Source organism: Triticum aestivum, chromosome 3B, assembly GCF_018294505.1.
Source record: "Triticum aestivum cultivar Chinese Spring chromosome 3B, IWGSC CS RefSeq v2.1, whole genome shotgun sequence".
In the NCBI taxonomy this organism is placed as follows: Eukaryota; Viridiplantae; Streptophyta; class Magnoliopsida; order Poales; family Poaceae; genus Triticum; species Triticum aestivum.
The window spans coordinates 646,455,786-646,477,138 of record NC_057801.1 but is presented as its reverse complement, the minus strand read 5'-3'; the positions used below and the strand labels follow the sequence as shown (position 1 = coordinate 646,477,138).

General features: G+C 42.6%; 1 long non-coding RNA gene across 1 annotated transcript; it reads left to right on the top strand.

Annotated features, from left to right (window-relative positions):
- Window positions 1–3,474: 3,474 nt before the first annotated feature.
- On the top strand, window positions 3,475–4,644 carry LOC123071454 (uncharacterized). Its single transcript, XR_006434326.1, has 2 exons — window positions 3,475–3,827; window positions 3,908–4,644. It is a non-coding gene; the product is annotated as an uncharacterized lncRNA (long non-coding RNA).
- Window positions 4,645–21,353: the final 16,709 nt, after the last annotated feature.

Sequence of the window (21,353 nt, the reverse complement as noted above, 5' to 3'; positions counted from 1 at the left end):
CTTCCATACTTTAGAAGCTCGGAATTTCTTGCAGGGCAGATAGCAAACGAGTGGCATTGGTAAGGTTGCATAGTAAGGCCGAAGACCAATTCCAAATTCTGACAAGGTAGCTTCATGTAAAATATCTTACCAACCGATGAGAAAATGGGAGATGAAAAGTCCAAAAATGTATTAATCTTTATTTTTCATTTTTTTAACACAGTACAATCGCAGACAGGATGCCCGCATACGGTCACCGGCTGCTCCTCGTGTTGCCTCCTACAGGGCGACCGGGGGCGCTAACCCTAGCCGCTGCTGCCACACGCTGGGAAACACTAGTAGAAAAGCCCCATTCGTTTCGGTTCGTGAGCGCCTTTAGTCCCGGTTCTGGAACCAGGACTAAAGGGTCGTTAATAAAGGCCCCCCTCCCTTAGTTCCGGTTCTTATACGAACCGGGACTAAATCCCCTCCACGTGGCCGCTGTCTACAGCTTCACCTTTAGTCCCGGTTGGTAACATCAACCGGGACTAAAGGCAATTTTACGAAATTTTATTTTTTGATTTTTTTTTTGATTTTCAAATTTCTGAATTATTCAATTTAATCTCTAATCATCACTCATCACTACTCAATTTAACCTTTAATCTCTAATCACTCCTCATCATTCCAAATCATCTAACTTCTTGACCGGTCACTCATCCTTGTTTCCAAGTCTGAGCACGCTTAACTTTCAGGTTCTATTCCCCCTCCTTTCCAAGTCTGCACTTATTGTTTTCCTGACAATAGTAAGATGTCAATTCTATTAACCCTCAGGAGTTTAGCTTGAGCATGAAGTCACACGTTTCACTGTTTGAGTTTGAAACTATTATTCTAAAAAACAATAATTATTTAGTAACACTAATATTTTTTGAATAAGTAGTTTGACCATAGTTTGACCAGATTTGACCAAAATTCAAAATACTGAAATAATTATTTAGTAACACTAATATTCTTGAATAATTATTTAGTACCACTAATACTTCTTGAATAAGTAGTTTGACCATAGTTTGACCAGATTTGACCAAAATTAAAAAAAACTGAAATTTGAGCATAACTTTTTTTCCTTTTAGAATTTGAGGATTCTAAAAATTTGCAAACAGGCCGTAGGGTGTCAAAATCGGATGTGGATTTTCGTGCTGTTTTTTTTTATATATTATGCTTTTTTTGACATCGTATGCAAAAGATATGGCCGTTTTACTTTTTCATAACATTTTTTTTTACAAAACACGTCCAATTTTAAGTTTTTTAATTTTCCTAACTAATAGATGTAGTGACATAACTACATCTTGAAGGATTTTAATTTTTGAAGTTTTTATCATTTTCTTTTGCTTTTTACAAAGTTGAAAAGGCGATCCACAGGGCGGGGAGGGGGGTAGAGTTTGAAAATGAGACCTTTAGTCCCGGTTTGAGTCACGAACCGGAACTAAAGGGCCCTTTAGTCCCGGTTCGAATCTCAAACCGGGACTAAAGACTGTTTGAGACACGAACCGGGACTAAAGGGTCCTTTAGTTCCGGTTCGTGTCTCAAACCGGGACTAAAGGGCTCATTTGAACCGGGACTAATGCCTTTAGCCGCACAAACCGGGACCAATGCTCACATTAGTCCCGGTTTGTGACTGAACCGGGACTAATGGGCTTATATGGCCCGAATGTATGCCCTGTTTTCTACTAGTGAAAGCACGTGTGTTGCCGGTGAAGGGGACCGTGGGGATCTCACGTCCCGTTGTCGTGGCATGGCTGCCTGGAGGTGCTGTACACGGTGGCACATATCTTCCTCCGATGGCTCCTCCTCCCAATGGCGCGACTTCATTCCGGTGACAACGTGGGGACGACGGACTTGGCTGAGGTGTGATCACGACGCAAGGCCCCGGTGCGGCGGTTCCAGTCATGGCGACAGTGGCATCTCCCGGGAATGATGGGCCAGGAGACGGAGGTGTGCTCTTTCATACGAATCTGGATCGTGAGACTTGCCGGTCCTCGATGCGGTTGGAGCTACAGGTGGGGATTTAGATTGGGAGAAATTCCTACTGGTCGGCCACGACAGCGGCGACGCCCGTGGGCGCCATATTTTCTCCATGGAGAAGTTCGTCAAATCTGCTCTTACCTTCACCATGCCATTTTGCTTCCGGGTGAAACCCTAACTTCGTTATTCCCTTCTTGAAGGCGCTGCCTTGGGAGATTGTTGGCTAGTGGTAACCGTTGGGTTGGCATTGGTGGTGATCTGGATCAGGAGGTGGTGCGGTGTGGCATTTACCCCGTCGGCCACGACGGGCCTTTGTAGCGTGGCGCGACATGGTCTCGGTGTCGGACGTGTGTTGACGGACACGTTCAGGGTGGTGGCGTTGTTGGCGTCATGGTGGCGTCGACGATAGTTGGGCCTGACAAGGTTAATGCGTTGTTTTCTCCTGAAGTTGCGACGGTGGAAGGAGACACCGACAAATTCTGGAGTGTGCACATGCAGTGCATGCTGAGTGTATGCTAGACGAGTTGGTGCTCTTGGCTCGCCACTGGATGACTGGTTGAGGCCACCGGATCATATGGTGTGCGTTGTGTGGTAAAGGCACATCATCAAACTAGTAGGTGTAGGCGCGTAGCGACATAAATCACCAGAAAGGTGGCTTTGATTTAACCCATGTATTTGTTTTGCCAGACTGTTATATAATACTCCCTCCGTTCCGAAATAATTGTCTTTCTAGAGATTTCAACAAGTGACTACATACGGAGCAAAATGAGTGAATCTACACTCTAAACCATGTCTACATACATCCGTATGTTGTAGTCCATTTGAGATGGCTAGAAAGACAATTATTTCGGAACGGAGGGAGTATAATAAAGATGGTTGTGTGCAATTCTCGATGCAAAGGCCGGGGGTTATCCTCCTTTATGAAAACAACATACAATCACTCGTATGAACCCACACATGCACACCCTACCCTATGAGCACCTCTAGAATACTGAGCCAACACGACATCTTAATTGACAAAATCAACAAAGGCGCGTTGTAGTCGACCAGAACGGCTCCTCCCAATGAGGGAACATCACTGAAAAGACTGAAATAAATCGAAAAAATATGAGCACTGATGCTATGTCTAGGACTAAAATTCTGATGGGCTGATCCCATCACAAGGTATTAATCTAATCATCTGAGCTACACTCAGTTCACCTTTTTTTAAGTTCAAAGTTGGTGGTGATCGGTTCACCCTAAGGAGTTACTAGTAAGTTTTCTCACAAAAAAATATTAAGCTAAGAAAAGTTAATTATGAAGTGCATATATACATCTTGATCTTGATAATTTTAAAATGGTCTTGATATAAGCTAGTGTTTTCATAATTTTGCAAAGAAATTAGAAAGTACACTGACATAAGCTAGGGTTTAAAAATCTCATTATGAACTTTTGAGTTTTGAAATTTTAATCTCTACTTCTCTACTACTTTAAAAAAACGTAAGGTTCCGTCTCCCCCTTACGTCGCCCGATTCGTCAATCCCTCCACCCATCGCGTTCTCTTCCCAAGTTGGTTTTCCGGTGGAAAAAAAAATTGTAGGTCAGTCAAACGCGATCTATCTCTATCGCTCCCGAACCCACCTCTTCCCCTTCCGATCTGGTCGCCGCCGAATCCGGCGTCGCCCCCCACCCCCCACCCCCGCGCTCGGTTCCCGTCCAGAACCTGCCACCTACGACGGAGCGAGGCCGCCGAAGCCGGCGACAAAAGGATTCGAAGCAGCCGGCCGGAGCTACTTTGACTTCGACGTTGAGGAGGGCGTCGGCCTCAGCTCCTGGCCTCCCAGGGCCCGCCGCCGCTGGGCTCGTACATGGTGCCGATCCGGTTACCGGCCACTGTACCCTCTCAGTTCGTGCTCCCCCTACCTCATCTTCCTCTGTTTTTGTTCTGCAGGTCAGGTGCGGGCGACTCGGAGAGGAGCTTTGGCCGTAAGGACTATACAGCTTAGTTTCTCCTGGGATCACGTTCTCCGGACGTCCATTGAGTTTCCGAGCAAAGTCCGGGCCTCCAGGTTTATCTACACATCCACGTAATAAGGCAACTGTGTAACAATTATCAAGCCTGGTTGAGAAGAAGAGAATGCAAAAGATCAATTTATCTTCATGAGTAGGAAAGTATTAATCAATCTCTAGATAAAGTAATGAGATCAATTCCTCAGAATGCAGGCCGAGGCTGCTAGCTTGTACATGGATTCCTAGATGCCGTACTAATGAAGAAGATAGCAAGCCGTCGATTGCTGCAACAGGGCGGCAGGGAAGATCCGAGTCAGCCGACGGTTGTCAAGGCAACAGTAACCTTCTAAAGGACCTTCCTATAGTCTCCTGCCAATGCCGGATTAGATCGAGGTCGCGGTGGATTGGGTGAATCGCGCGTACCTAGGTATAGCCTCATGACGCGAGGAGAACTCGTCACACTCGGCAGCCCCAAGCAGCGGTCCAAAACATATTAAAGTTCCATGGATCAAGAAGGTATAGCAATAGTACTGTCACACCTGTACAACTACTTGGTGGAACAATTTTCATTGCAGTTTTGCCAGAACTGATGCTAAGTCATGGCAGGTTGTTTCTGGCGGTAGTGTTTTCATCTGATATCATTGATATTTTATTTACTGAATAACCTTTCAAGAATCACATAAGCATATGGTCTTATCATGTCATAGTGCAGCTGAACCTGAGCGTAATTGCAGGCTATAGCTCTTTATTATCTATATATATTGAATGACTGAATGGTGACACTATACTCGTCAGTTGTTCACCACGTTGTTTGTTTCAATATTCTATATTAATGGGATTAAGTTGCCTAGATTCCGAAGTTACTTTAATAGTTTGGGTGGCGTAATACTTCCTGTATGGAGCATAGTACAAGAGCAATAACTAATTAAATTTGTGTTTTGTTAGATCTTCGCTTTCTCTTGCTGCACGTAGCTGTCTCAGTTCATAAATACCTAGCTACATTTTACCTCATATAGGATGCAATTTTGGTTAGTAAAAGGAGGCCTTATAGTCAAAGGCAATATTTTCTAAGTTCTAGCCAACTTTGCTACTCATGAGAATCATCGACAAGTTACAATTTTCCTTAGGAACTATTCAATACTTTTTTTAATTTGCTCAAGTAACTTTCTAGAATCACCAGAGTCATCTTGTCTTATGAAATGCTTCAAACTTCGCATGTATTCTTGAGAATTATATTAAGGACCTGACACTTGGAATGTGATCTATCTCTGAATCTCCAAGTGGCATAGGAGCGATTTTACAGACTGAAGATAACAAAGTGTGTAGGTCCATTCTTACAAGTTGATGTTCGTTCTCTTGGACACTAATCCTGTAATTTTGTATTTGGCAAATACAATGTTTGCTTGATTGACAAGTATGCAACAGCACAGCTCTTCGAATTTAATAAGACAAGCTATAATTGCTCAAGTTAAATCCTTCTCGTAGAAAATTAAATTTCCAACATGAAATAGCTGCAATTGGTGCAGGCAAACATTTTATGTTACGATTTCTGATTTCTTTTGCTTCCAATATTTGTAATTGAGTGGTATTAACAGGTGCACAATTACTGTTGGGGGGGGGGGGGGGGGGTGTAGTTATTGTATATGCATGAGGACCATAAGTATATGTTTGACACGGTTGATGCTGAACAACTGAAATTTGTGTGTCCAACCACTAGAATTTGTATCCCCGTTGCAACACATGGGCACTTAGCTAGTAGAGCTGATGTTGCCTCAGAGTGATTATTCTAGAAAACACTGTGCGATGCGTCTACTTCCATGTATGAATCTTAAAGCGGTGACATGTGGCAATTGCCATGAGGCACACAGTTCTCACATGCACCCTCTAAAGGAAGAATGCAATCATTCGCTCCCATACACAATCCCTAGGAAATGATCCTGGGAGTAGCATGACACCCGCCAGAGGTAGCAGCAATTACTGGAAGCATGTATGGCAACTACGTTACATAACATGACAATTCCGCTTGCTGTAGCATGGGTCGTTAATACTCGACACAATGCCTCCGTTGATTCTACCCGCAGGCGGTTATTCTCTTTTTGGCAACATAAACCCTCAAAGATCGTATGCAAAGAGCGAAATCCCTACAAGTGAGAGCAGATACCGTCTCGCTATAACCGAGACATAGCTCTAGCGGGGCGTATACGTTGGGTAAGCGCCAATCGTGCACCCCCTCATTCGTGCAGACGCTAAACGGGCCATCCCAGTGTGCACTGCCCATAATCGACCTGGCCATATTGATGACTTTTTTGAACGGTTTTGTCATCCATATTTTTTATTTCAGTCGGCCTTGCGTTAAAATACTTTTCAAATTTCATAAATAAATCAAATGATTTCAAATAATATTCCTGAACTACAAAAAATCTTCCTATAACTTAAAAATAATTTTGTATTTTAGTTTTGTTCTGATTAAAAAAATGAACTATAGAAATATTCCAGATTTTACAAAATTAAGTCAAAAAAATTCATGAAATTTATTTATTTATATGTTTTTTAGAAATATTCCTAAATTTCAAAATTATTCCTAAAATTCCAAATATGTTCATGAATTAAGAATGTGTTCACAAGTTCACAAACAATTTCAAAAAAATACGAATTTTAAAAAAGTCCTCGACTTTCAATTATAAAAATGTACAAATAAAAATAAATCTGAAACACTCGAAAAAAAGTGGTAAAAGACAAAATATAGACTAAAAAATGCATAATTGGGCTCTAGCGATGTAGTGAGTTGGTGGTACAGGTTTGACAAACAGGCAAATAGGATTGTGGAAAACTGTCGACCTGGAATACAAAATTGTGGATATAGCTGGGTTGCCCCATTTTAGCCCTATACACATCCTGGTTTTAGAAGCATTCTAGAAGGTTCCTGACAGGTTCAACTCCAGTTTTCTTCTGTTTTTGGATGTGTTTTTTTTTACCGATTCTCTTTGTTTTTCCTTTTCTTTTTCAATAATTTCCATTTTTAAAATGTTTGGAAGCCTTTAAAAATTTAGACTCTTAGAAATGTGCAGGAATTTTAAATAATGTCAAGTTTTCCCAAAAATTGGAATTTCCAAAGATGTTCCCATTTTAATCAACATTTCACAAAATATTTTTTGATTATTTCCAAATTTCTCTCATGAATTTCAAAAATGTTCTCGTAATTACAGAAATAAAAAATTAAAAAACCATTTGGGAATTTTAAAAGGTTCATGTCGTCAAAGATTATTCAAAATTTCAAAAATTGTTTCCATTTTTTAAAATTCTTCATGAATTCAAGAAAAATCGAGCATTTTCAGAAATTATTCAGAATGTTTAAAAACTGTTCATGTTTTAGATAACAAATCAATGTCAAAAAATGTTTGGCATTTCAAGAAATGCACGTGTGTTTATAAAAATGCCCTCAAAATTCAAAAACTGTTCAATTATTTCAAAAAAATCAAATTTTGAAATACATAATTTTCATTAACATCCACACATTTTGTGAGAAAAACGATTGAAACGAAAAAAAAGGAAATGGAAATAACTGTGAACAGACAAAGCACTTGTAGCGGGTAACGGACAAAAAGGACTTGTTGGCCAACGATCATGCCCTATGCGGCACTCCTCCAACTTGACGTAGTATAGGTCAAATAGAGCAACTAGTCAAGGGGTTACCAAAAAAACTATTCAAGGGGTACCCTTTGTGAGAGCCCCGCAAGAGTACGCGTTTCTGGGTTTTAGATGGGTTTTTCTGCAGGTTTTCGACTTTTCAGTTTTCCCTCCGTTTTGCAGAATAAAATTCAACTTTTTTGCGCGATTTTTTTTTCTTTGACAAGAAACACAGAGTTGCTCTCGTGGAGACACAATTCCTTCCAGAAAAAAAACATGTTTTTTTGCTTCCACGAGAAACACAGATTTGATTCTCGCCGAGGCACAAATTTCCTTCCACGAGAACAAAGAAAAAAAAATGTGTTTTTTCCTTTCACGAGAAGCATAAATTTCCTTCTCGTCAAGGCACATATATGCTTCCATGAGAAGCACAATTATGCCTCTCGAAAGAAAAAAAAACACCTTTTTTCTTTCATGAGAAGCACAAATATTTTTCTCGTGGGGTCACAGATTTACTTCCGCTAGAAGTACAATTGTACCTCTCGAAAAGGGAAAAATATTTACTTTTTTTGTTTCCATGAAAAGCACATATTTGCTTCTCATGAAGGCAGAATTTGCTTTTGCGAGAAGCACATATATGCCTCTTGAAAAGGGGAAAACGCGTTTTTTTGCTTCATCAAGAAGCACAGATTTGTTACTCATATGGCACGGATTTTCTTCCGAGAGAAGCATAGTCTTGCCTCATAGAAAGGCAAAAAAACACTTTTTTTTCCACGAGAAGCACAACTCATAAAGGAAAAAAAGTAAAAAAATTATTGTGCTTCCGCTCCAGTGTTTTTGATGTTTAGTGAAGTAAAGTTTATCGAAATTAATTAACATGAAATCTAGTTTCGAAGATCAAGACGTGAGAAATCCAATGATGAAAATGGTTCAAGATTTGGACGCACAGTGCAAAATATAAAATGTGTTGTATAAACGAATCTACGCAAAAAGAAAAACTCACATGTTGCAACAAGTGGCGCACATGCAGTGCGCCACTTTTTGCCTCAGAATGTGGAGTGACCTTCACAAGGGGTGCGCCTTAACTAATGATTTCACAAATAAATCGACCTGCATAGATGTGATGTTTCTAAGCTCGAGCTCAAATGAGATCGGGCGAACAATAAAATTCAAAATTAAAACAAAAAAATTAGAATATAAATTCTTTTGGGGCAAAATTGACAAATGTTTTGAGTGCTCACAAATTTTCCTGAAGAAATGACATCTCTAGAAGTTGCGGGAAAAACGATGCTTCAAAAGTGTTATTTTTGTAAGAATTTTGGAGTGCTGATTGTTTTTGGCACGTCTTCCATGAATGGAATTTCATGAGAAAAAAATTGCAAGCACGCAAAACATTAGTCAAGTAGGAATGCTAAAGGATATGAATCTTGTAGGAAAATTTCCTTTCAAGACGTTCGATTTGTAGGAATGATTTCATATTCCTATGTTGGATAGGGACCAATCCTTCACGTTTTAAGGAAGAAACAATAGCCTAGATGAAAGGATCGAGATGGACCTAGAGGGAGGGTGAATAGGTACAATTACAAATTTTAATTCTTACTTAGTAAGTTTAGGCAATAATGCGGAATATGACAGTGAGCCTAACAATTGCAAATATGATACTAAGAGCTAAGCAAGGTAACCGGTACCACAAGTATATGAGAAAGCAAGCACAATACGAGATAAGTAAAGACTAAGAGACAAGTAACCACAAGTAGAGAACTAGGGTTAGGAATAACCGCAACTCCGAGAGATGGGGATGTATGCCGATGTTCACTTCCTTGGAGGGAAGCTACGTCACTGTTTAGAGAGGTGGATGTTACCACGAAGTCACACCAATGCCACGAAGGCTCACCATATTCTCTCTTTGAGATATCACCATGAAGTCGATTCTCAACCACTACTGGTAGACCTTGGGATGATCTTCAAACCCTCACAAACTTTTCGGGGATAATCACAATGAACGATTCCTCGCTGGAGTACTCCTACCGCCTAGGAGTCTCCAACCTCCAAGAGTAACAAGATGCACCACAAAAACAAGGGGGGGTCAACTTTTGCTTTGGTGAATGTGTAGATCAGGCACTTCTCCTTTGCTCCTCAAAAGATCAAGAGCTTTGGGTGTCTAAGGAACGAGATCTCCAAGAAATCGAGGTCTGAATATGGAGGTGAGAGAAATGGAGTCGTCACCTTCTTCGTGGGGAAGAAGAAGACTATTTATAGGTGGGGAACTATGTGGTTAGTTCTTCCTCTCGGCTACACCATTTTGTTGAGGCGTGTAGGGTGCGGAATATTGATGCTCAATACCTTCATCACTAAGGAATTCTTCCAAGGTGTAGTTCTTGAACTCGGAGTCAAACTTCTTATTGCCAAGATTCTTATTGCCAAGATTTCTTTGTCAAACTTGTGTTGGGCTTGCTTAGCAAAATCAATGAAGGTAATCTTCATCTCGTCCTTGTACTTGAGGAAAAACACCCATGTATATCTTGAGTAATCATCAACAATTACAAGTCCATACTTTTTCCCACCAAGACCATCCCATGAAGGAGGCCCAAAAAGATCCACATGAAGTAACTCCAAAGGCTTTGAGGTAGATACAATATTCTTGGGTGGGTGCTTTGATTGATGTTGCTTTCCGGCTATGCATTCACTACACACACGATCTTTCTCAAAAGAGACATTGGTTAGTCCAAGGATGTGATTACCCTTTAAGAGATCTTGAAGATTTCTCATGCCGACATGGGGTAGCCGACAATGCCATAGCCACCCCTTGTCGGCCTTGGCCATTAGACAAGTTGCATGAAATGTGCTCTCTTTCGAGAAACCAACCGTGTAAAGGTTGCCATCCAACTCTCCAACAAAGGCCACTTCGAGAGTATCTCTCTTAAAGACTTTCACATTCGTTAGTCCAAATAGTGCATCATAGCCGAACGGAAGCCAATTGACGAACGGAAAGCAAATGGTATTTGAGGGATTGGACAAGCATGCCATTCGCAAGTGACATTTTATTTGTGATAGCCACCTTTCCCAACCCGAGTACATGTCCTTTTGATCCTCCACTAAACATAATGCTCATAAATGGCTGAATAGCTTCCATGAAATCGAAAAGCAATTTGCTATCTCTGGTAATATGATTGGTGCATCCACTATCGATCACCCATTTGACTCCACCAGAGAAAGAAACCTACACACAATTTATGACTTGGTTAGAGGCACCCATTTTGCAATGGGACCTCTCAAGTTAGTCACAAGGGTCTTAGGGATCCAAATAGCATAAAACCGAAATGCATTACGAGGACCAACAAATTTTAGCATAAACTTCTCTATCCTTTGTTTTGCAAAGTACATAGGATGGAGGCATGAATTCTTTTGACTTGTTGAGAGTGGGCATGCCCCTAGTGGCCTTCCCACTCACACCCTTACCCTTCTTCTTGTGCCCTTCTTGTACAAACGTCTCCTTGAGAGGTGTGGTGCACTTTTGAGAGAATATTTTCTTCTTGCTTGTGCTTGGGTCAAACCCAAGCCCTTCTTGGCAACCACCTCATTGTGTCGGCTCAATACCTCATTAAGGTTCTTTTGTCCTTGATCACATTTCATGAGTCCTCTCTCGAGTTGTGCCTTTAGAAAGCGGGTTTCCTCAAGAATAGATGCTAGGTCACCACTAGAGTTAGTAGTACAAGCATCAACATTGATAATAGGTGAAGATTAAGCCTTGGCCAGAGTTTCAAGATAAGTAAGTTTGAGCATATCAAAACTCTTTGTAAGAAGGATGAGATCCTCTTCCTTAGTCTTGAGGGACACAGATAGAAGCTCACAATCCTTAGAGAGAGAAGCATGATATTCCACAAGCTTACTTTTATCGTTCATCAACTCCTCGCAAGAGTCCTTGGCCTTTTTCAAGGAGGCAAGTTCTTTAGCATAAACATCAATGTTTGCACCAATTTTTAAGCATACTTCATCATTTCGTGCTTCCTCATATTGGAATTTTGCTCAAGGATTTCATAATTTTCCTTTTCCTTAGTGACGAGGGTTTTGAGTTCCTTAATGGTGATGGTGTGCTTACTCACCATCTCCATAAGCATACGAAACATAGTGAGCTTCTTTCCTTTGAGGGAGCACATGAACTTATTTAGTTTAGCAAGCACATGATCATCTATATCATCATCATCATAATTATCCTCTGCATCAAGATACTCATCACCAGGAGTAGAAGGAGTGAAAAGAGGAGGGTTTGACCATGGGGTTACCTTGACCTTTTCAGGAGAGTTTTGGTCCTCTCCATCTTCTACCATGGCCTTTGCCATTAGGCACTTGTGAGCGTTGCCCTTGTAGTCTTTCATATATTTGTAGGTGACAACATCACCACTCTTGTTGACTAGCCTCAATGTGTTTTGAGAATCTTGAGCTACTCCGGCAACACCAAAAACATTATCTGGATCAGATTCTTCATGAGCAACCATTTCTTTCCCATCTCTCTTCTTGAGCTTGGAGTTCAAAGGATTTGGAAATTTCTTCTTGAAAAAGGTCTTGGGAAACCTTGGTTTATCTTCTCTCTTCTCATAAGGGCAATCATTGGATAAGAGGTTGGTTTCTTCACAGTTGTATCATTTTCTCACTTTCTTCTTCTGGAATATTCCCTTGAACTTTCCCGCGCTAAACTTCTTGACAAAGAGGGCAATGTCTTCATATGAAGGGCTCTCATCGGAGTAAATCTCATCACAATCTTCTTCATCATCATCATCATCATCATCATCATCTTCTTCTTCTTCTTCTTCTTCTTCTTCTTCTTCTTCTTCACTTTGCTCTTCCTCACATACATGCTTGGCCTTCAAAGCAATATTGATCTTTGATTTTGAGGTACCATGCATGGCAAGATGTTTTGTAGCATTTGCCTCTGATTCTTCAAATAGTTGGCAAGTGGATATGATGTCATCCGGAGTCATTTCCTTGAATCCATGATGTTGTCTTATGTCCCACACCATTTGGTGATGATACAGAGCAAGAGCATGAAGTAACTTGTCCACAAGAAATCGTTTAGTCAAGTTGAATCCATCTTGTGTCTTGTCACAATCACATGACTCAATATCGGCGGTGAGAGTCATTAGATGCTCAAGGAGCTGCTTGGGAGATTCACCTTTCTCCATACAATTTTTTTCCAATTGACCCTTGGCAATTTCATATTGAGCAAGCCAGAGAGTGGAGGTACTAGTCTTGGTCCTCACAATGCTATCCCATAATTCCTTGGCACTTGTGATGTGTATGTATGGTCTCCTTTGCTTGTCAGTCATACCTCTCCTTATGCACATGGTTGCGGTGTCGTTGAGATTTTTGTCATATGTTTCTCTTGGTGTAAGATTCTTTGGGTCAACAACTTGGTAACCATACTCCAAGATGTCCAACATCTCATCATTTCCATATCAAAGATGATCCTGAATAGCAACTCTCCACAAAGCAAAATCGGTAGTGTCATCAAGTAAAGGAGGTTTGCCTTGATGGTTATACTTTGGTTTCTCTATCTGAGGTCTTGCATAAAGCCATCGAACATTGGAGTGATCATTACTAGGAGGTTGTTGGCCAAGTGAAGGAGTAGGCACAGTTGGCCTCGAGGCCGCACCACCCAAAAGTGGTGCAAGCATCGTGGTTAATGTGGCTAATCTCATTTGGACCAAGGCCTCAAGAGAAGCATCATGCTCCTCCTTTTGCTTAGAAAGGGCCCGTTCCAGATCCTCAGAAGTAAAGGACTTGGCTTCCGTGGAAGCCTCGCCCTTATGCTTCGGATCCGCAACAAGGGGAGCCCCATCGGGGTTCCTCTCGCTCTAGGGCAGTTAAGCCACAAGAATAGAGCACGAGACTCTGATACCAATTGAAAGGATCGAGATGGGCCTAGAGGGGGTGAATAGGTACAATTACAAATTTTAATTCTTATATAGAAATTTTAGGCAATAATGTGGAATATGATGGCGAGCCTAAAAATTGCAAATATGATACTAAGAGCTAAGCAAGATAACTGGTCCCACAAGTATATGAGAAAGCAAGCACAATACGAGATAAGTAAATACTAAGAGACAAGTAACCACATGTAGAGAGCTAGGGTTAGGAGTAACCACAACTCCGAGAGACGAGGATGTATCCCGATGTTCACTTCCTTGGAGGGAAGCTACGTCACCATTTAGAGAGGTGGATGTTACCACAAGGGCACACCAACACCACGAAGGCTCACCCTATTCTCTCTTTGAGATATCACCACAAAGGCTATTCTCAACCACTAGTGGTAGACCTTGGGGTAGTCTCCAAACCCTCACAAACTTTCCGGGGGTAAATACAATGAATAATTCAACGTCGGAGTACTCCTGCCGCCTAGGAGTCTCCAACCTCCAAGAGTAACAAGATGCACCACAAAACAAGGGGGAATCACCTTTTTCTTTGGTGAATGTGTAGATAGGGCACTTTTCCTTTGCTCCTCAAAAGATCAAGAGCTTTGGGTGGCTAAGGAGGGAGATCTCCAAGAAATCGAGGTCTGAAAATGGAGATGAGAGAAATGGAGTCGTCACCTTCTTCATGGGGAAGAAGAAGACTATTTATAGGTGGGGAGAGAATCCAGCCGTTGGGGCCTGATAACCCACAAGTATAGGGGATCACAACAGTTTTTGAGGGTAGAGTATTCAACCCAAATTTATTGATTCGACACAAGGGGAGCCAAAGAATATTCTCAAGTATTAGCAGCTGAGTTGTCAATTCAACCACACCTGAAAGACTTAATATCTGCAGCAAAGTATTTAGTAGCAAAGTAGTATGGGAGTAACAATAACGGTGCCAAAAGTAACGGTAGCAGTTTTGTAGCAACCGTAAAAGTGGCAACGGAGAAGTAACTAAGCAAAGATCAATATGTGAAAAGCTCGTAGGCAATGGATCAATGATGGATAATTACGTCGGATGCAATTATCATGCAACAGTTATAACATTGGGTGACACAGAACTAGCTCCAGTTCATCAATGTAATGTAGGCATGTACTCCGAATATAGTCATACGTGCTTATGGAAAAGAACTTGCATGGCATCTTTTGTCCTCCCCCCCCCCCCGTGGCAGCGGGGTCCTATTGGAAACTAAGGGATATTAAGGCCTCCTTTTAATTGAGTACTAGACCAAAGCATTAGCACTTAGTGAATACATGAACTCCTCAAACTACGATCATCACCAGGAAGTGTCCCGACTATTGTCACTCTGAGTTTGCCGGATCGTAACACGTAGTAGGTGACTATAACTTGCAAGATAGGATCAAGAACTCACATATATTCATGAAAACATAATAGGTTTAAATCTGAAATCATGGCACCTGGGCCCTAGTGACAAGCATTAAGCATGGCAAACTCATAGCAACATCAATCTCAGAACATAATAGATACTAGGGATCAAACCCTAACAAAACTAACTCAATTACATGGTAAATCTGATCCAACCCATCACCGTCCAGCAAACCTACAACGGGATTACTCACGCATGGCGGTGAGCATCATGAAATTGGTGATGGAGGATGGCTGATGATGATGATGGCGATGGATTCCCCTCTTCGGAGCCCCGAACGGATTCCAGATCATCCCTCCCGAGGAAGATTAGGGCTTGGCGGTGGCTCTGTATCGTAAAACGCGATGAATCCTTCTCTCTGAATTTTTTCTCCCCAAACGTGAATATATGGAGTTGGAGTTGAGGTCGATGGAGGTCCAGGGGACCCACGAGGTAGGGGGGCGTGCCCTGCACCCTCGTGGACATGGTGTGGGCCCCTCTGTTGATTCTTTCACCAATATTTTTTATTAATTCAAAACGTGACTCCGAGAATTTTCAAGTCATTTTGAGAACTTTTATTTCTGCACAAAAATAACACCATGGCAATTCTGCTGAAAACAACGTCAGTCCGGGTTAGTTCCATTCAAATCATGCAAGTTAGAGTCGAAAACAAGGGCAAAAGTGTTTTGAAAAGTAGATACGGTTGAGACGTATCAACTTCTCCCAAGCTTAAACCTTTCCTTGTCCTCAAGCAATTCAGTTGACAAACTGAAAGTGATAAAGAAAAACTTTTACAAACTCTATTTGGTCTTGTTGTTGCAAATATGTAAAGTCAGCATTCAAGTTTTCAGCAAAGATTATGAACTAACCATATTCACAATAACATTTAGGTCTCATGTTTACTCATATCAATGGCATAATCAACTAGCGAGCAATGATAATAAATCTCAGATGACAACACTTTCTCAAAACAATCATAATATGATATAACTAGATGGTATCTCGCTAGCCCTTTTTGAGACCGCAAAACATAAATGTGGAGCACCCCTGAAGATTAAGGACTGACTAGACATTGTAGTTCATCACAAAAGAGATCCATTCACAGTCAATGTAAATTAATAACAATGCATGCAAATGATAGCGGTGCTCTCCAACTGGTGCTTTTTAATAAGAGGATGATGACTCAACATAAAAGTAAATAGATAGGCCCTTCGCAGAGGTAAGCAGGGATTTGCAGAGGTGCCAGAGCTCAAGTTTTGAAACAGAGATAAATAATATTTTGAGCGGCATACTTTCATTGTCAACATAACAACCAAGAGATCTCGATATCTTCCATGCTACATACATATAGGCGGTTCCCAAACAGAATGGTAAAGTTTATACCCCCCCCCCACCAACGAGCACATTCCACGGCTGGTCCGAAACAATGGGTACCGTCCAACTAACAATAATCCTGGGGGAGTTTTGTTTGCAATTATTTTGATTTGATTTAAGCATGGGACTGGGCATCCCGGTTACCGGCCATTTTCTCATGAATGATGAGCGGAGTCCACTCATCGTAAGAATAACCCACCTAGCATGGAAGATATAGACAACCCTAGTTGATACATGAGCTATTCGAGCATACGAAACAGAATTTCATTTGAAGGTTTGGAGTTTGGCACATACAAATTTACTTGAAACGGCAGGTAAATACCGCATATAGGAAGGTATGGTGGACTCATATGGAATAACTTTGGGGTTTATGAAAGTGGATGCACAAGCAGTATTCCCGCTTAGTACAAGTGAAGGCTAGAAAGAGACCAGGAAGCGACCAACTAGAGAGCGACAACAGTCATGAACATGCATTAAGATTAACCAACAATGAGTGCAAGCATGAGTAGGATATAAATCACCATGAACATAAACATCATGGAGGCTATGTTGATTTTGTTTCAACTACATGCGTGAAGATGTGCCAAGTCAAGCCACTCGAACCATTCAAAGGAGGGTACCACCCTATCATACCACATCACAACCATTATAATAGCATGTTGGCATGCAAGGTAAACCATTATAAACTCCTGGATAATTAAGCATGGCATGAGCAACTATAATCTCTAATTGTCATTGCAAACATGTTTCATCCATAATAGGGTGAATCAGGAATGATGAAGTAATCATATTTACAAAAACAAGATAGGTCGAATTCGTACTAGCTTCTCCCATCTCAATCATTTCATCATATATCGTCATTATTGCCTTTCGCTTGCACGACCGAATGGTGTGAATAATAATGATAGTGCACGTGCATTGGACTAAGCTAGAATCTGCAAGCATCTAATTCAAAGGAGAAAACAAGGTAATATGGGCTCTTGGTTAGATCAAAAATAATGCATATAAGAGCCACTCAACAATGTCATCATCATCTTCTCCTCTCGACCCCCAAAGAAAAGAAAAGAACTTCAAAGAAAAATAAAACTATTTACACGGGAAAGCCCCCAACAAGCAGAAGAAGAACGAGAAATCTTTTTGGGTTTTCTTTTAATTACTACTACTACAAGCATGGAAAGGAAACTAGCTAAAAGATACAACTTTGTTTTTTCTTAAGGTTTTTCAAACACACAAGAAGAAAACAAGAAAAGAAAATAAACTAGCATGGATAGTACAATGAAAAAGTATGAACACCGACAACTACAATGAGTGTGTGAACATGAATGTAATGTCGGTGAGAAATATGTACTCCCCCAAGCTTAGGCTTTTGGCCTAAGTTGGTCTATGCCCATGTATCGAAGCGATCCTCTCCGGTGTACTGAGGAGGGTTGTCACATCCCTAGCTGCTGGTAGTGCTCTAGGCTAGCTCATGTGTGCATCATGTTTAAATTCTGAAAATTTGAACTGAGGCAATTTTGGAAGCCTCAAAAACTTAAATAAAAGAGGGGCAAAGAACCCTGGTAAATGCATTCAATGTTTTCAAAATGGCCTTAAATAATGTTGGTTATATTTTGGCAAGGGTTTTGCACCAAACCAAAAATAATGAACATTTTTGAGGAATATTTTGAGCACTGAATTTAAATCATTACTTTATTTGCATTTGGAACTATATTCATAACTTGTATAGAATATATTTCCAAATACCCTGAAACATTTTATGTGCTTTTGGAAAAGTCCATTAAGCAGCATAAATATTTTCAGAGGAGTTTTTGGCATTGTTTGAATTATTTTTAAATTCAAAACAGTGGCAAAACAGATTAAATAAAAGAAAACAGAACTGAAATAGAAATAAAAGAGCAGAAGCCTACCTGGCGCTTACCTGTCCAGCCCAGCCGGCCCAGCTCCTCCCGCTGGCCCAGCCCATCGCCGCCTCCCTCCCCTGTCGTCTTCCTCCCTGCCAGGAGGACGGGCACGCGCCCGGCGCGCGTGGCCACGCGCCCCGGCCACCTCCTGCTTCCCGGCCACCTCCTGCTTCCCCCCGGCCTCCCTAGCGACGCCACGACGAGGCCTCGTGTCCCCTCGCTCCTCTTCCTCCCCCGCTGCATCCCCTCTCTCCTCTGCTCCCTCTCTCTCGCCCGAACCCGAACGCAGCCATCGCCGCCGACTAGAACCACCGCGGCCACAGGCCCTCCCTCGCCTCGCCGACGTGTCCATGGCCTCCGCCTCAACGCCCTCGTCCTCCCCGTCGGCTCACTCGACGCCGGACGCCTCAAAACACCGTCACCGGTCTCTTCTTCATCGCCGGCCGCCGCGGATCCCCATCGTCGACTCGTCACCGTCCGGCCTTCCCCGAGCCCGCTTCGACGTCTGCTGCAACCGCCGTGAGCCACCGAACCTTTTTCCCCTCTCCGTTCTCGCTCTCGTGCGCCGTAGCCGCCACCCCTTGCTCGCCCGTACGCGCCGCCGCCTGTGACCGCCGCCGACGAGTCTCCGGCCACCTAGCGGTCCGGCCGTCGTGCTCAACTCCCTTCCTGCGCCACGTAGAACACAAAGGTGCCCCGCACATGTCTCCCCGGCCACCGTAGCGTCGACCCCGAGCTCACCCGAGCTCCGGCGACCGCCAAGGTCGACGCCGGCGACAACTCCGGCCACCCCCGCACCCAACGCCTGCACCACTCGACGCGCGAGTCCACCAGCGTCACGTAGATGCCCTCCACCGGCCGTTTGGTCGCCGGAGATGCAAACCCGAGGCTCGCCGCCGCGGTTGGCCTCGCCGGCGTCAAGTCGCCGGTGGGGTTGACCCCATTGACAGTTGACTTGCTGGGCCCAGTTTGACCCTGTGTCACTGACGTGTGGGCCTCTGGCCACTAACTAAATTAGGATTAGCACTAATCGGATTAGTTAAACTAATTACCCCCTGCTGACACTGACATGTGGGCCCTAGTGCCCTAATCTTTAATTAAACTAAACTAAACCCCCCTGTTTAACCCGTGTCACTGACGTGTGGACCCCACACGTCAGGTTTGACCTGGACCGCCCTGTTGACCTGATGACGTCAGGGTGAGGTCATGCTGACGCCATATTCCTTTTCTGGAATTTAGTTTATTTTATAATAATCAGGAAATTCCAGAAATAGCTAAAACTTCAATAAATCATAGAAAATTAACCGTAACTCCAAATTAAATAATTTATATATGAAAAATTATCAGAAAAATTCAAGGAATCCATCTGAACCATTTCATGCATGTTAGAACAACTTATGGCTGCTGTTTAGCACAAATCAATTAAATGGCATTTGAATAATCACATATGGAGTTTGAATTTGAATCTTGTATTCAAACCAACTTCATTTAATCTGTTGCTAGTTGCATTAGCCCAAAACACATTCATTTTGCCATGTCATGATCATGCATCATATTGTGCATTGCATTGATTGTGTTCCCTTCTGTGTTGCCGGTATTTGTCCCCTCTCGATAGACGTGTACTGACGATGTGATCGATGACACCGATGAAGAGCTATATTATCTTCAGAAGTGCCAGGCAAGCAAAACCCCCTTGTTCATTCCGATAAAATCCCACTCTCTCGCTCCTGCTCTCTTTTACTGCATTAGGACAACAACGACTTATTTGATACTTGATGCGGTAGCTGAACCCTTTATCCTTTGCATGACCTGTCATTGCCACAGTAAATAGATGAAACCCACTAGCATGAGTAGGAGTTGTTTGAGCCCTGATGTGCCTACTCATTCATGCTTGTTTGTCATGCCTGCTACTTCTTAGAGTTGAGTCAGGTCTGATTCATCGGGGATGAATCAGAGGCGTGTGAACATGTCCCAATGTGTGTGAGCTAAGTGTGTGAACACGATTTGGTAAAGGTAGCGGTGAGAGGCCATGTAGGAGTACATGGTGGGTTGTCTCATTGCAGCCGTCCTCAAGAACTGAGTTCTGTGTTTGTGATCCATGATCAGTTACTACCACACATTGGGCTCCGGGCGCTCCAAGCCCTCTCGACTTATTAATCAACTTGATCTCTGTCCAGGAGTTGCAACTAGTTTCTGGTGTTTGTAGGTAGTGTTAGTAGTCTACCAAGTGGCACCCGGTAAAGGTGGGCTTGGGACAGACTAGGCACAGTGGCCCGGTGTACCAAGTGGCACCCGGTTGGTGGGCTTGGGAACCCTGCACACATCGTTTGGGGCCGTAAGCGACACCCCGGCCGGATCTCCTTGCGGATGGAACCCGAATAGGCGATAAACCTAGACTAGAGACTTGTTTGGTTAGTCAGGTCGTGGCCGACTCCCTCGCCCGGTTTCCGCTTGAAGGTTGCCGAGGTACATGACATGTACAGGGCGGTAAGTGGCGAGAGCGTGTGTGAAGAAGTACACCCCTGCAGGGTTAACATCATCTATTCGAATAGCCGGATTCCTCGGATATGGAAACTTGGACCCCTTGTACAGTTCATAGACAAGTGAAAGTGGATACTCTAAAACACGCAAGATAAGCGTGAGTGCTATGGATGGCGTTCTCGTAGGGAGACGGGAGCGGATCCATAGTGGTGTATTGATATGGTGAATATGTGGACTCGTGTGCGCCACCTCAAAAGAGTTACTCGCAGTCGTAGTTTAGGATAGCCACCGAGTCAAAGCTGGCTTGCTGCAGTTAAACCCCACCACCCCTTTGTTGATAATGATGCACATGTAGATAGTTCTGATGTAAGTCTTGCTGGGTACATTTGTACTCACGTTTGCCTATTTATGTTTTTTGCAGAGAGACTTCGGTCTCGCTAGTAGTTCCGCGTGGACTTCGACGTTTAGCTTGTTACCTCAGCTACGATCTTGTGCCCTCGGCAAGATCTGATAAATAGTCAGGCTTCTCAGCCTTTTTCATTTATAGATGTCTGTACTCAGACATGATAGCTTCCGCTTGTGCTTTGACTTGTATGCTCTGATTGTTGGGTCATGAGACCCATGTTTGTAATATCTCGCTCCTCGGAGCCTATTGAATAATTACTTGAGTTGTAGAGTCATGTTGT